Raw genomic sequence first — 11,381 nt, forward strand, 5'->3', positions numbered from 1 at the left:
TATGATTCGGCTGTTAAGAAATTAGCAGGTTTCTTAAAGAATTCAGACCACACTCGTATGACTCCGAATTTAGCCATCTCGTTCTTTAGGTTCTTATTTGACAAGGGCTTGGCAGCTAGCACTATAACTACCATCAAGTCAGCTTTGAAGAAGATATTCCTGGTTGGGTTTAACATTAATCTAGCTGATTCCTATTTCTCATCTATTCCAAAAGCATGTGCTAGGCTTCGGCCGTTGGATCGGCCACAAAAAGTCTCTTGGTCTCTGAACAATGTCCTCAAACTCGCGTCGGACACTGACAACGAGTCCTGCTATTATATCACTGTGCTTAGGAAGACGTTATTTCTATCAGCTATGGCCTCAGGTGCTAGAATCTCAGAACTAGCAGCGCTCTCACGTAACCCGGAAAACATAGATTTCCTCCCTACAGGCGAAGTACTGCTTACCCCAGACAGAGCTTTCCTAGCAAAAAATGAGGACCCGCAAAATAGGTGGTCCCCTTGGAAGATCATCTCTCTTCCCCAGGATCCTTCGCTGTGTCCAGTCACTACTCTCAGGACCTTTTTAGCTAGATCTGCCACCCACTCGTCTGGCCCCTTATTTATCAGGGAACAAGGTGGTACTTTGACCATTCAAGGTATCAGACAACAAATCCTCTACTTCATTAAACATGCTAACCCGGAATCATTTCCCCATGCTCATGATATACGGTCAATAGCTACCTTTATCAATTACTTCCAGAACATGGACTTTGATGACCTTAAAAAATACACGGGTTGGAAATCTCCTATGGTTTTCAAACGCCACTATCTAAAGAACTTACAGGCCCTTAAATACCCTACGGTTGCAGCGGGGAGTCTTATCTCCCCCCATTAATCTCTGATTATTTCTTTATTCCATCTCTTCTCTCCTCCCTCCTGACCACCTCTCACACCACGTCGCCACTCTCCTGGGTGGTTCGTTAGCCCTAAGTTATTTTGCCATGTTTAATTGTTATGATTTAACTGTTATTGTAATTACCATTCCTGTAAAGTTTAGATATGCTTAGACATGTAAGGTTGATTCCTTTCACGACGGGACACTCAGGTGATCCCTGGTCCTCATATTATTTTAGCATTACATCCCCTATGCCAATGGCTAGTTTATGATTTATGTTTACTTACAGTATTATATTATTGCCTTACATGGTGTTTGTTTTCTCCTTATTATGTTATTAATTTATTGGGCTTGGAAGGCATTCTCTGGTACATTCTCACCGGCCGTCACAGGCCCCCCAGAAAAGGGATTTTGACGAAGGAAAAATCTATTTCTGGGAAGAGGCCTGTGACGCCCGGTGAAACCCTTCCCGGTTATTTGATACGGACCCCACCCCTCTTTTTCCTTGCCAAGCCATATGTTCTTGCAGAAGGATGTCCTAGAGGGCGCGTGTGGTAGGTGTCGTTGGGGAGTTCAACCATGTTATCTAGGGCCTGTCACGGCCCTCCCCATTGATGAAGGGATTATCTAAATGGAAGACAACCTGTGAATAGTGGTTTACACACGCCTTTGTTTAATACACGACACCTACAAGGTGTTCGCGCGAGGGTTGTAACCTCTGCATTCCATGCTTTTATCTTTCTCTAGTATATTTGGAAGATTTATATTAGGAAAGGTATAAGGAAGGACCTTTCTCACCGGGCGTCACAGGCCTCTTCCCAGAAATAGATTTTTCCTTCGTCAAAATCCCTTTATTGGTAAGATTTGGTTAGTTGTAGAAATTTGTTAATCCATGCCAATATTCAAACTGTCTGATATCAGTTATTATTAATATGCTTTTTGAATTATCCTTCTACAGGGAAGTAAGTTCTCAACTCATGTCTTGTCCTCGCAATACCTTAATTTTTATATTGTTCAAGTCTCAACGTATGTCCTCTTACATTTTTTTGAGATTCATAGGTTCTTGTTCTGCTACTTGATTCTCTTGTATCCTTGCCAAGTATCCTGCTCTCCTTTCCTTTAGATTCTGAAATTATCATGGTATTATGTTTTCCATCTTATGAATACAGTACCTTCTTTTTAACAACTGTATTTGTAATTTTTTTCTAGGGCAATACAGTTATGAATCCTAACATTTTTGTAGTCAAACATGTACAAATCCATCTCCATTAAAAATGCTAGTCGCATGCTATAGCTATTTGTACAGCTCTTGTACACCATTCATAAATTTGTTGCTTTTATTGATGGGGCGCTGTCTTTGCCCATGGCTGTTACCTTAGTGCCCTTCATCCACACTGCTGCTTTTGTAGTACACAGTCCTTTCAATACCCTTTTCAAAATCAGTGCTCCTATAGGTGTTGTATGTATGTAGTCTCCAACTTACCCTAATATCTCAAAATGGGCTTGCCACTGCACCTTCCATCCTCCTACCTTCACCATTTTTCCCTTCAATATTAACTTGAGAAATACCTGACTACTATACTACTATATTTTGCAATTCTGAATTTCTATCAATATCAGCAACTTGTTACACATGCTACAAAATGGTTAGGATCATTGCCACACCTTCATTAATACCATCCACTCAGTCATTTTCTTCCATGGTCATTTTTTTTTTTTTTTTTCCTCTCTGTTTAAGCTTCGCTTTTCATAAACAATCTCCATTTCTCAAATTTCTGCTTCATACTTAAGTTCTTCATTATGTTTCTGTTCAACTTACGTTTTTCTATTTATCTTAAATCAAGTATACAATCTACCTTGTTGTTTTACCATTTTTTTCTCATTCAAATGGCTTTACAGGACATTTTCCTTCCTTCTGCTGCAGTTAGTGATTTAAATCCTCCTCCTCCAGCTTGGAGGCTTTTCTCTTGCCCTATACAGTACACATTAATTTCATAACCAAGACACTTTATTCTTGAGATCGCACCATACTTTGAAAACTACTATTGAAATATTTTAATGTCTTTTCAATAGACTACATTAGGTGAGTAATTAATTTAAAGTTTTGACTAAATGTTTTCCTGAATAGTCAAAAATGGACAAATTACCTAATTTATTGAATGGTTATAAGTTAATTAGAAGGGTAAAAATAATTCTCTGAAAAGGATTCATAAGCTTAGATTGTTTTTTATATTGTAAAGTCAATTATATTTCAAGTTGATGATTTATATTGTAACTGAAGTGGTAGATATTTTTCTTTTTGGCAAAAGGTTTGTTCTTTTTTTAATCTTTCTCAAATATTTTTCTCATCCTTTTCACCAGTCAGCTAGTCAAGAAATCCTCTGTTAGGTTTATAGTGAAATACAAACGCTACCTTTTTTGTTATTGAATTATATTGATATAGATGATAATTTTGAGCTAAGTATTTGTCTTTTAATTTGAATGATTTTTAATTTTAATTTTATCCCTTACTGTATTTTATAATTTTAATAAAGCGAAAAGTGATGTTTTTAACAATCTTGTTTATTACAGGAACTTCATGACTGGTCACTTGTCAAATCAAAATCTACTACAGCATTTGGTTTTGGAGTTCTTAAGTATTGGAAGCTTGAGGAAAATTTTTCCTATCTGGATCTTCAGAGAGACTTTTTACCCTCCAATATGCGTACATCTAACTCCAGACATTGTTTCCTTATTGATATTAAGGAACTTTTGAGTACAAGGTATGTCTTGTTAGAATATCAAAGGTTGATTTTCAATCTTTGTTTTGACTGACTATTTTACCTACAATTTACATTGTCAATGCACAGGTATGATTTTTTAAGGGAAAAAAAGTCCAATTATCAAATATATTAGTTAAAATCTGTTGTATTTACTGTGACAATTCATAATCAGTAATTGCTTTTATATTGTCAATTTCTCGTAAATTCTTGTAGGAAAGTGTTAGCAATTCATTTTCTTATCGTAATTTTCACCATTCCATCCATGATCTGGTCCTTTTCTACTGCACACTTCAACAATTGGCAGTAAAGTTCTTTTTTCTTATTTGTTATTTTGTAATTTTTTCACCGGGATGTGTTGAGATCCATTTCTCAGATTTTTCATTCTCTCCTGAAGTGATTTTGATTAGTACTGTAGTTTCTTTTTAATTTTTGTAGCCTTTTCCAAAAAGAAAAGTCCTTACTTTTTCTTATATATAGCTGATGTTTTTGGTTGCACTTTCTCATTGCTAATTTTTTTGCTGTTGAGTGTTATATTATTAGGTAGTTTAACAAACTACTGAGTTAGTATTCTCAAGTCATAAGGCTGGCCTTTGTGGGGCAATTTATCGACTAGTTGTCAAGAGTCATACAGGGACTTGTTTTCTTAAAATATGTTATAACTTTCCCATTTGATACTTAGTGTAATATAGCACTTTTCAGGATACCATTTTGTACTAACTACATGGATGTTGATAGACCGTGGATTGTTTTTGGAGACTATTTCTCTCTACTGCTTAGCTTTGAGATTTGAAACTTTTTTTAAGTCTGGGATTGGTAAGGCCTAGTATTTCAAGAACCTTAGGCTCTTGCATTAAAAAGAGGAAATTTACTATGTTGGATTAGTTTTAAAATAGAAATTTTTTTTTTTGCCCATAACCAAGCTATCTTATATCAATTATTATAAACATTCTTTTTGGATTAGAGATATAGTAACTTCTCACTCCTCTTGTCTTGTATACTTTCTTCCTGAATTTTCATATAGTCCGTGTCTTTATGTATGCTGTCACAATTGTTTGAACCTATCCATTGGTTCTTGTTCTACTGCCTTTTTCTATTGGATCCTGGTTAAGTATTCTGCTCCCCCTGCCATCATAAGCTTGTACCATCTTGGTGTAATGTTTTCCAGCTTATGAATACCCTTTTTAAAGCACATTTATCTGTTATATCTTTCCTGTACAATACAGTTATGAATCTAAGCAGTTTGTAGTCAAACATGTACAAAGTTTTCTCCATTGAAAGGTAATAGTCTTCTTCTCTACCTAGTTGTATAGGTCTTGTGTACAAATCATGAATTCAATATGATGAGGTGCTTTATTTGCCTATGATTGTTACCTTAATGCCCTTGCACCAAGCTGGTGCTGCTGCTTTTGTAACACATTATCCTTTCTATTCTTGCTTAAAAATTGGTACAGTACTCCTTCAGGTGTTATATTTATTTTCTGACTTGTCCTTCCACCTCAATATACCCGTACCCTGAGCTTCCTCCCCTATTTTCGCTATTTTTCTCCCTTTGATATTGGCTTAGGAAATACCTGACAATGACTATATTTAGCAATATTAGCAATCCTGACTTTTTGTTAGTGTTGTCAACTGTCACATATGCTCAAAGTATTTAGGTTCATCCCTACACCTTCATCTCCAGCATCAGAAGTCATTTTCCTGATTGGATCAGGATGCCTGAAAACTTTAAATCATTCATTCATTCATTCCTGATTGGATTTCTCATTTTGAGCTTTGTTGTTCATAAATAAGTTCCCATCCTTTAAAAGATTTTGACTTTCTTGGAATCTTTTAAGACTTGCTTTCTGTCAAATATTAATATCATGTTGTGCAAAATTAGTCATTCATTTTAGTCATGCCTTTAGTAATTTGCTGTTAACCGTTTTCTTTTAGTAGTTTTTTAAGTTGGCGTTCCAAAATTATTTCGCTCACAGTTTCTTGTATTTATTTCTATATATTTTAATGATTTGATCCTTAATTAATTGCTAAATAGTATACATAAATTATAAGACATTATTCTTAGTTTATTTGAGATCAGTGAACGTTATTTTCTCTGATGATTTTAAATGTTATTGTTTGTAAAGTTTGTGGTTTTCGGAGAGGAAATAAAAGAGAAGGAGCCGCGTCTGATTCAACCCTTGAAAGTTACTGTCTATACCTTTAGTGATTCTAGTAATGTCCCCATAGTGGTCATTTGGTGCCCAGACCCGGGATTAGAACTATTAGTACCCGGTAAGAACTATCAGTAACTTTTTAGAAACTGCACCCAGTGATATAGTTAGAATGGAGCAGTTACATAGGGCAAAGGCAGCGGCTGAGGGCTGGGTGACTAGAGTTAGTAATAGAATAGAGGACTTACTAGTACGAGACCCACCTCCTACCTCAAGCGATTTAATAGAAGCTCTAGAAGAGATGGATAAAAGACTCTTTAAACTAGAAGAAGTGCAGGATAAATTAGAAATGCTACTCGAACCCGAGGAATTAGAAAATTACTTGGAACAAGCAGATCGTGCACGGCTTAGGGCTAGGCAGACTAGGCTGAGATGTGCAAATAGGCTTAAAGATATTTCGGCAGCAGGTATCAGTGATGATGACCGTGGAAATTCTGCAAGTACAGCATCCATTCATGCAAGGATGCCTGAAAACTTTAAATCATTCATTCATTCATTCCTGATTGGATTTCTCATTTTGAGCTTTGTTGTTCATAAATAAGTTCCCATCCTTTAAAAGATTTTGACTTTCTTGGAATCTTTTAAGACTTGCTCTCTGCTTGATCTTTATACATTTTTTTACAATTTATTACTATCAGTAGTTAGGTCTTCTAGTACCATATCCCTTCATTATGCCCGTCAGATTGCTAGTCTTGTTACTCTTGTGAAATCCAGTACCTTTTCAAGATTAATAAACAAACAGGGTAAAACATTCCTTCATTATAGAGATCTCCTCCATTGTTGGGTTAATCCTGTACAGTAATTGATTACTCCTTACATTTCATATGCTCCAGTAATGAATCTTCTTTATGCATGTTATATTGGTCCATCCCTGTTTGCTATTTTGAGCTTCCATAAATTTTCTTCACAGTCCCAGCTTATGCATATTTTGTTTTCATCTATTCAGGATCTATCAGTGACTGGGTTTCTTGTTGCCTTTAACAAATGCTCTTGTTCTTGATGGTCCTGAGCTTTCACTCTTTTTCCTCCTCCCAGTGTTCTTTTAATTGCAGGTGCCAGATCCCCCTAACGGCCCTATGGTCACTTGAAATTTCTTTAGTTCATACTTTTTTTTTTTTTTTTTTTCTCGGTAGGTTTTCAGAACATGGCTGCCATTATCCAATTTGTTCTGTTGAACTTTAGTATTTCCATTTAATTTCTGCATACACTTCCCTTTTGTTTCTCAAAGTTTTTTTTTTTTTTTGCAAATAGGTTTCGCTCATGCTTTTTCCCATTCACCATACATAATGTTTAGAATGAAATATATAATTATTTTCTTTGTAAATTTCATTTACCAGCACTGCAAAGTATGTTTTAGAAAACTGGATCCAAATGAGAGCTTAGTGGCAAATAATTTTTTTATATCTTTGGTGTAGTTGCATTTAATCTAAGAGATTTACAGTATAGTAAATAGTTTGTCACTTGGGTGTACTTTGTCAGTTTTTAAAGATTGAGTAAATTGTTAGTCATATTGTTTGGGAATTTTTTAAGGGATGTCTTTTCTAAGTTAAAGTAACTTTTATTGCTTGGGTATGATAATTATTCCTTGAAATTTAATTATGTAAAAGTTTACTTGATTTAGCGTATAACTATATATGTACCGAAATTATCCCCCAATAAACTTGTTATTTTATTGGCTCTAAGAATTTATCTTGCTGTATGAAGTGCTGTATGTTAAACTGCATTTTTATCGTTCATTCTTAGATTTTCAGAATATTTTCGTAGATAAGTTTCATACCTACAACACAGTATTTTTATTTTTCTGAAAGCTTACAAAATTAGTTGCCTGACAGATTACTTTCTAGAATATGATTTTTAGCTTTCTTGGGTAAATAAAATCTAGCTGGCTTTCTATTCTGTCATATGTCCATCCATCCATATACCAAGGCACTTCCCCCAATTTTGGGGGCTAGCCGACACCAACAATGAAACAAAACAAAAAGGGGACCTCTACTCTCTTATGTTCCTTCAGCCTAATCAGGGACTCAACCGAGTTCAGCTGGTACTGCTAGGGTGCCACAGCCCAACCTCCCACATTTCCACCACAGATGAAGCTTCATAATGCTGACTCCCCTACTGCTGCTACCTCCGCGGTCATCTAAGGCACCGGAGGAAGCAGCAGGGCCTACTGGAACTGCGTCACAATCGCTCGCCATTCATTCCTATTTCTAGCACGCTCTCTTGCCTCGCTCGCATCTATCCTCCTATCACCCAGAGCTTTCTTCACACCATCCATCCACCCAAACCTTGGCCTTCCTCTTGTACTTCTCCCATCAACTCTTGCATTCATCACCTTCTTTAGCAGACAACCATTTTCCATTCTCTCAACATGGCCAAACCACCTCAACACATTCATATCCACTCTAGCCGCTAACTCATTTCTTACACCCGTTCTCTCCCTCACCACTTCGTTCCTAACCCTATCTACTCGAGATACACCAGCCATACACCTTAGACACTTCATCTCAAACACATTCAATTTCTGTCTCTCCGTTACTTTCATTCCCCACAGCTCCGATCCATACATCACAGTTGGTACAATCACTTTCTCATATAGAACTCTCTTTACATTCATGCCCAACCCTCTATTTTTTACTACTCCCTTAACTGCCCCCAACACTTTGCAACCTTCATTCACTCTCTGACGTACATCTGCTTCCACTCCACCATTTGCTGCAACAACAGACCTCAAGTACTTAAACTGATCCACCTCCTCAAGTAACTCTCCATTCAACATGACATTCAACCTTGCACCACCTTCCCTTCTCGTACATCTCATAACCTTACTCTTACCCACATTAACTCTCAACTTCCTTCTCTCACACACCTTTCCAAATTCTGTCACTAGTCGGTCAAGCTTCTCTTCTGTGTCTGCTACCAGTACAGTATCATCTGCAAACAACAACTGATTCACCTCCCATTCATGGTCATTCTCGCCTACCAGTTTTAATCCTCGTCCAAGCACTCGAGCATTCACCTCTCTCACCACTCCATCAACATACAAGTTAAACAACCACGGCGACATCACACATCCCTGTCTCAGCCCCACTCTCACCGGAAACCAATCGCTCACTTCATTTCCTATTCTAACACATGCTTTACTACCTTTGTAGAAACTTTTCATTGCTTGCAACAACCTTCCACCAACTCCATATACCCTCATCACATTCCACATTGCTTCCCTATCAACTCTATCATATGCTTTCTCCAGATCCATAAACGCAACATACACCTCCTTACCTTTTGCTAAATATTTCTCGCATATCTGCCTAACTAAAAATCTGATTCATACAAACCCTACCTCTTCTAAAACCACCCTGTACTTCCAAGATTGCATTCTCTGTTTTATCCTTAATCCTATTAATCATTACTCTACCATACACTTTTCCAACTACACTCAACAAACTAATACCTCTTGAATTACAACATTCATGCACATCTCCCTTACCCTTATATAGTGGTACAATACATGCACAAACCCAATCTACTGGTACCATTGACAACACAAAACACATATTAAACAATCTCACCAACCACTCAAGTACAGTCACACCCCCTTCCTTCAACATCTCAGCTTTCACACCATCCATACCAGATGCTTTTCCTACTCTCGTTTCATCTAGTGCTCTCCTCACTTCATCTATTGTAATCTCTCTCTCATTCTCATCTCCCATCACTGGCACCTCAACACCTGGAACAGCAATTATATCTGCCTCCCTATTATCCTCAACATTCAGCAAACTTTCAAAATATTCCGCCCACCTTTTCCTTGCCTCCTCTCCTTTTAACAACGTTCCATTTCCATCTTTCACTGTCTCTGTCATATGTGATCTTTGTAAATATTCTATAAATGAAATTTTTTCAAGCTTGCAAATTTGAGTCCAAAATTCTTAACCATGTAACTTTACTGGCTTATTGCTGTACCTTTTACTTCATTAGTCCGTGTAATCAGATTCAGTATTTAAAATGTATATTCAGAATGTCAAAGCTTTTATCCTCCTCATAGTAAGCTCTAGTTCTTTTTCTTTTGAGTGTTTAGAAACTTATTCCCCCTGCCCTTTAATTGGAGTGGTGTCGGCTGAACACTATTGTTACGCTCTATTTCTAATCTTAGCGTTTCTTGCGTATAGATTAAATTCGGCTTCTTAGAAGACTGTGAACTAATAAACTGTAAAGTTAGCTTCCAAGAAGTAACAATTAAATTTCTCATTAGTCCTATGACTAAATTTTGGCTTGTTGTGAAGTTAGCATGATTAGAAACCAAAATATGTGCATTCCAAGATAATCGATCTTGTCCGAAAACATTATACACATGGTTAGAGGCTCATAAATTTTAAAATAGGCATTATGTGAATAAATATACAATCATCAGTTACAAGCAGGATCTTCAGCCATGTTTGATATAATTTTACAAAAAGAGAAAGTTAGTTAATTTAATTTCAAGGATAGTAGTGTTGTGTGTTTGAGCAATAAATTTCTCTAAAGTTAGAGAAGATTTAGTCAATAAAGAACAGGAATTGGATGGACAAAACTTCTATTTTAACCAGTAAATAATCTTAGTTTGAATTATATGAAGTTTGAATCATATGACTAATGGCTAATTGTAGAAACTAAAAATTTGTTTTTGTGTTACAGTTGGCAGCAGTCAACCGCCTAATCCATTGAAGTATAGAGGAGATGTGAAATACAAGACAATTTCTGCATCAGTTTATAATGGAAGGCTTCAAGTATATCTCCAATACAAGTAATCCTGTCTCATCTAAAATGGCGACCCTGCTGAGAAGAAATTGATTTGTGTACGTACTTAAAATGTTCATGATTACTTTACGTATCAAAGTTTCATTATATGCGATTCAAATCATTGCCATATGGTGAGCACCTGCATCCAATTTATATTATTGTAAACTCATTCATCTACAGGTCCATTGTTGGGCATAAATGATGATCTCCAAAGATTGATCAATTTTATACTGCATGCATATTCTTTACTGCATATTCAAACCTACAATGTTCACAAATACTTTAGTGATAAAGGGGCCTGTTCATGTGTTAGGTCCTAAATACAGAAAAGCATGCAGGTGTCTTTTGATCACAAATGATTCAGACGAGTGAGATATATGCACATTTTTTTATTTTCATACTATTATTGGCAATATTTGTTTTGAACATGTTTCAAGTTTCCCTGTGTTTGAAGTCTATTTAGTTATTTATGGTGCTTGCAGGTCCTACGTCACTTCTACTCATGAGCAGTCTTAAAGGTGTGAGAATATGTTCTACACTGGATCAGAGTATGGTGGATATACACACACGATGGTGTGGATTACTTTGGATGTGTATAAATCTACTGTGTACGCTCTGTGTTCATTCTTGTAGAATGAAATACTTCACCGTGAAAAAATAACCTTGTTGTACTTTTTGCAGTACCTATGTAGTTACCAAATAGTATTGTATACTTTGCATTAAATATAAACTACATTTATGCAACTAAAATATT

General features: G+C 36.3%; 1 protein-coding gene across 1 annotated transcript in view; it reads left to right on the forward strand.

Moving 5' to 3' along the window:
• LOC137620851 (uncharacterized) overlaps nt 1-11,381 on the forward strand; it is a 162,952-nt gene that overhangs the window by 44,176 nt on the left and 107,395 nt on the right. The window contains exons 5-6 of the mRNA XM_068351299.1: nt 3,448-3,638; nt 10,523-10,683. The gene's annotated coding sequence lies outside the window, so the exon portion shown is untranslated. The remainder of the gene's footprint in view (nt 1-3,447; nt 3,639-10,522; nt 10,684-11,381) is intronic.

Source organism: Palaemon carinicauda, chromosome 27, assembly GCF_036898095.1.
Source record: "Palaemon carinicauda isolate YSFRI2023 chromosome 27, ASM3689809v2, whole genome shotgun sequence".
NCBI lineage: Eukaryota > Metazoa > Arthropoda > Malacostraca > Decapoda > Palaemonidae > Palaemon > Palaemon carinicauda.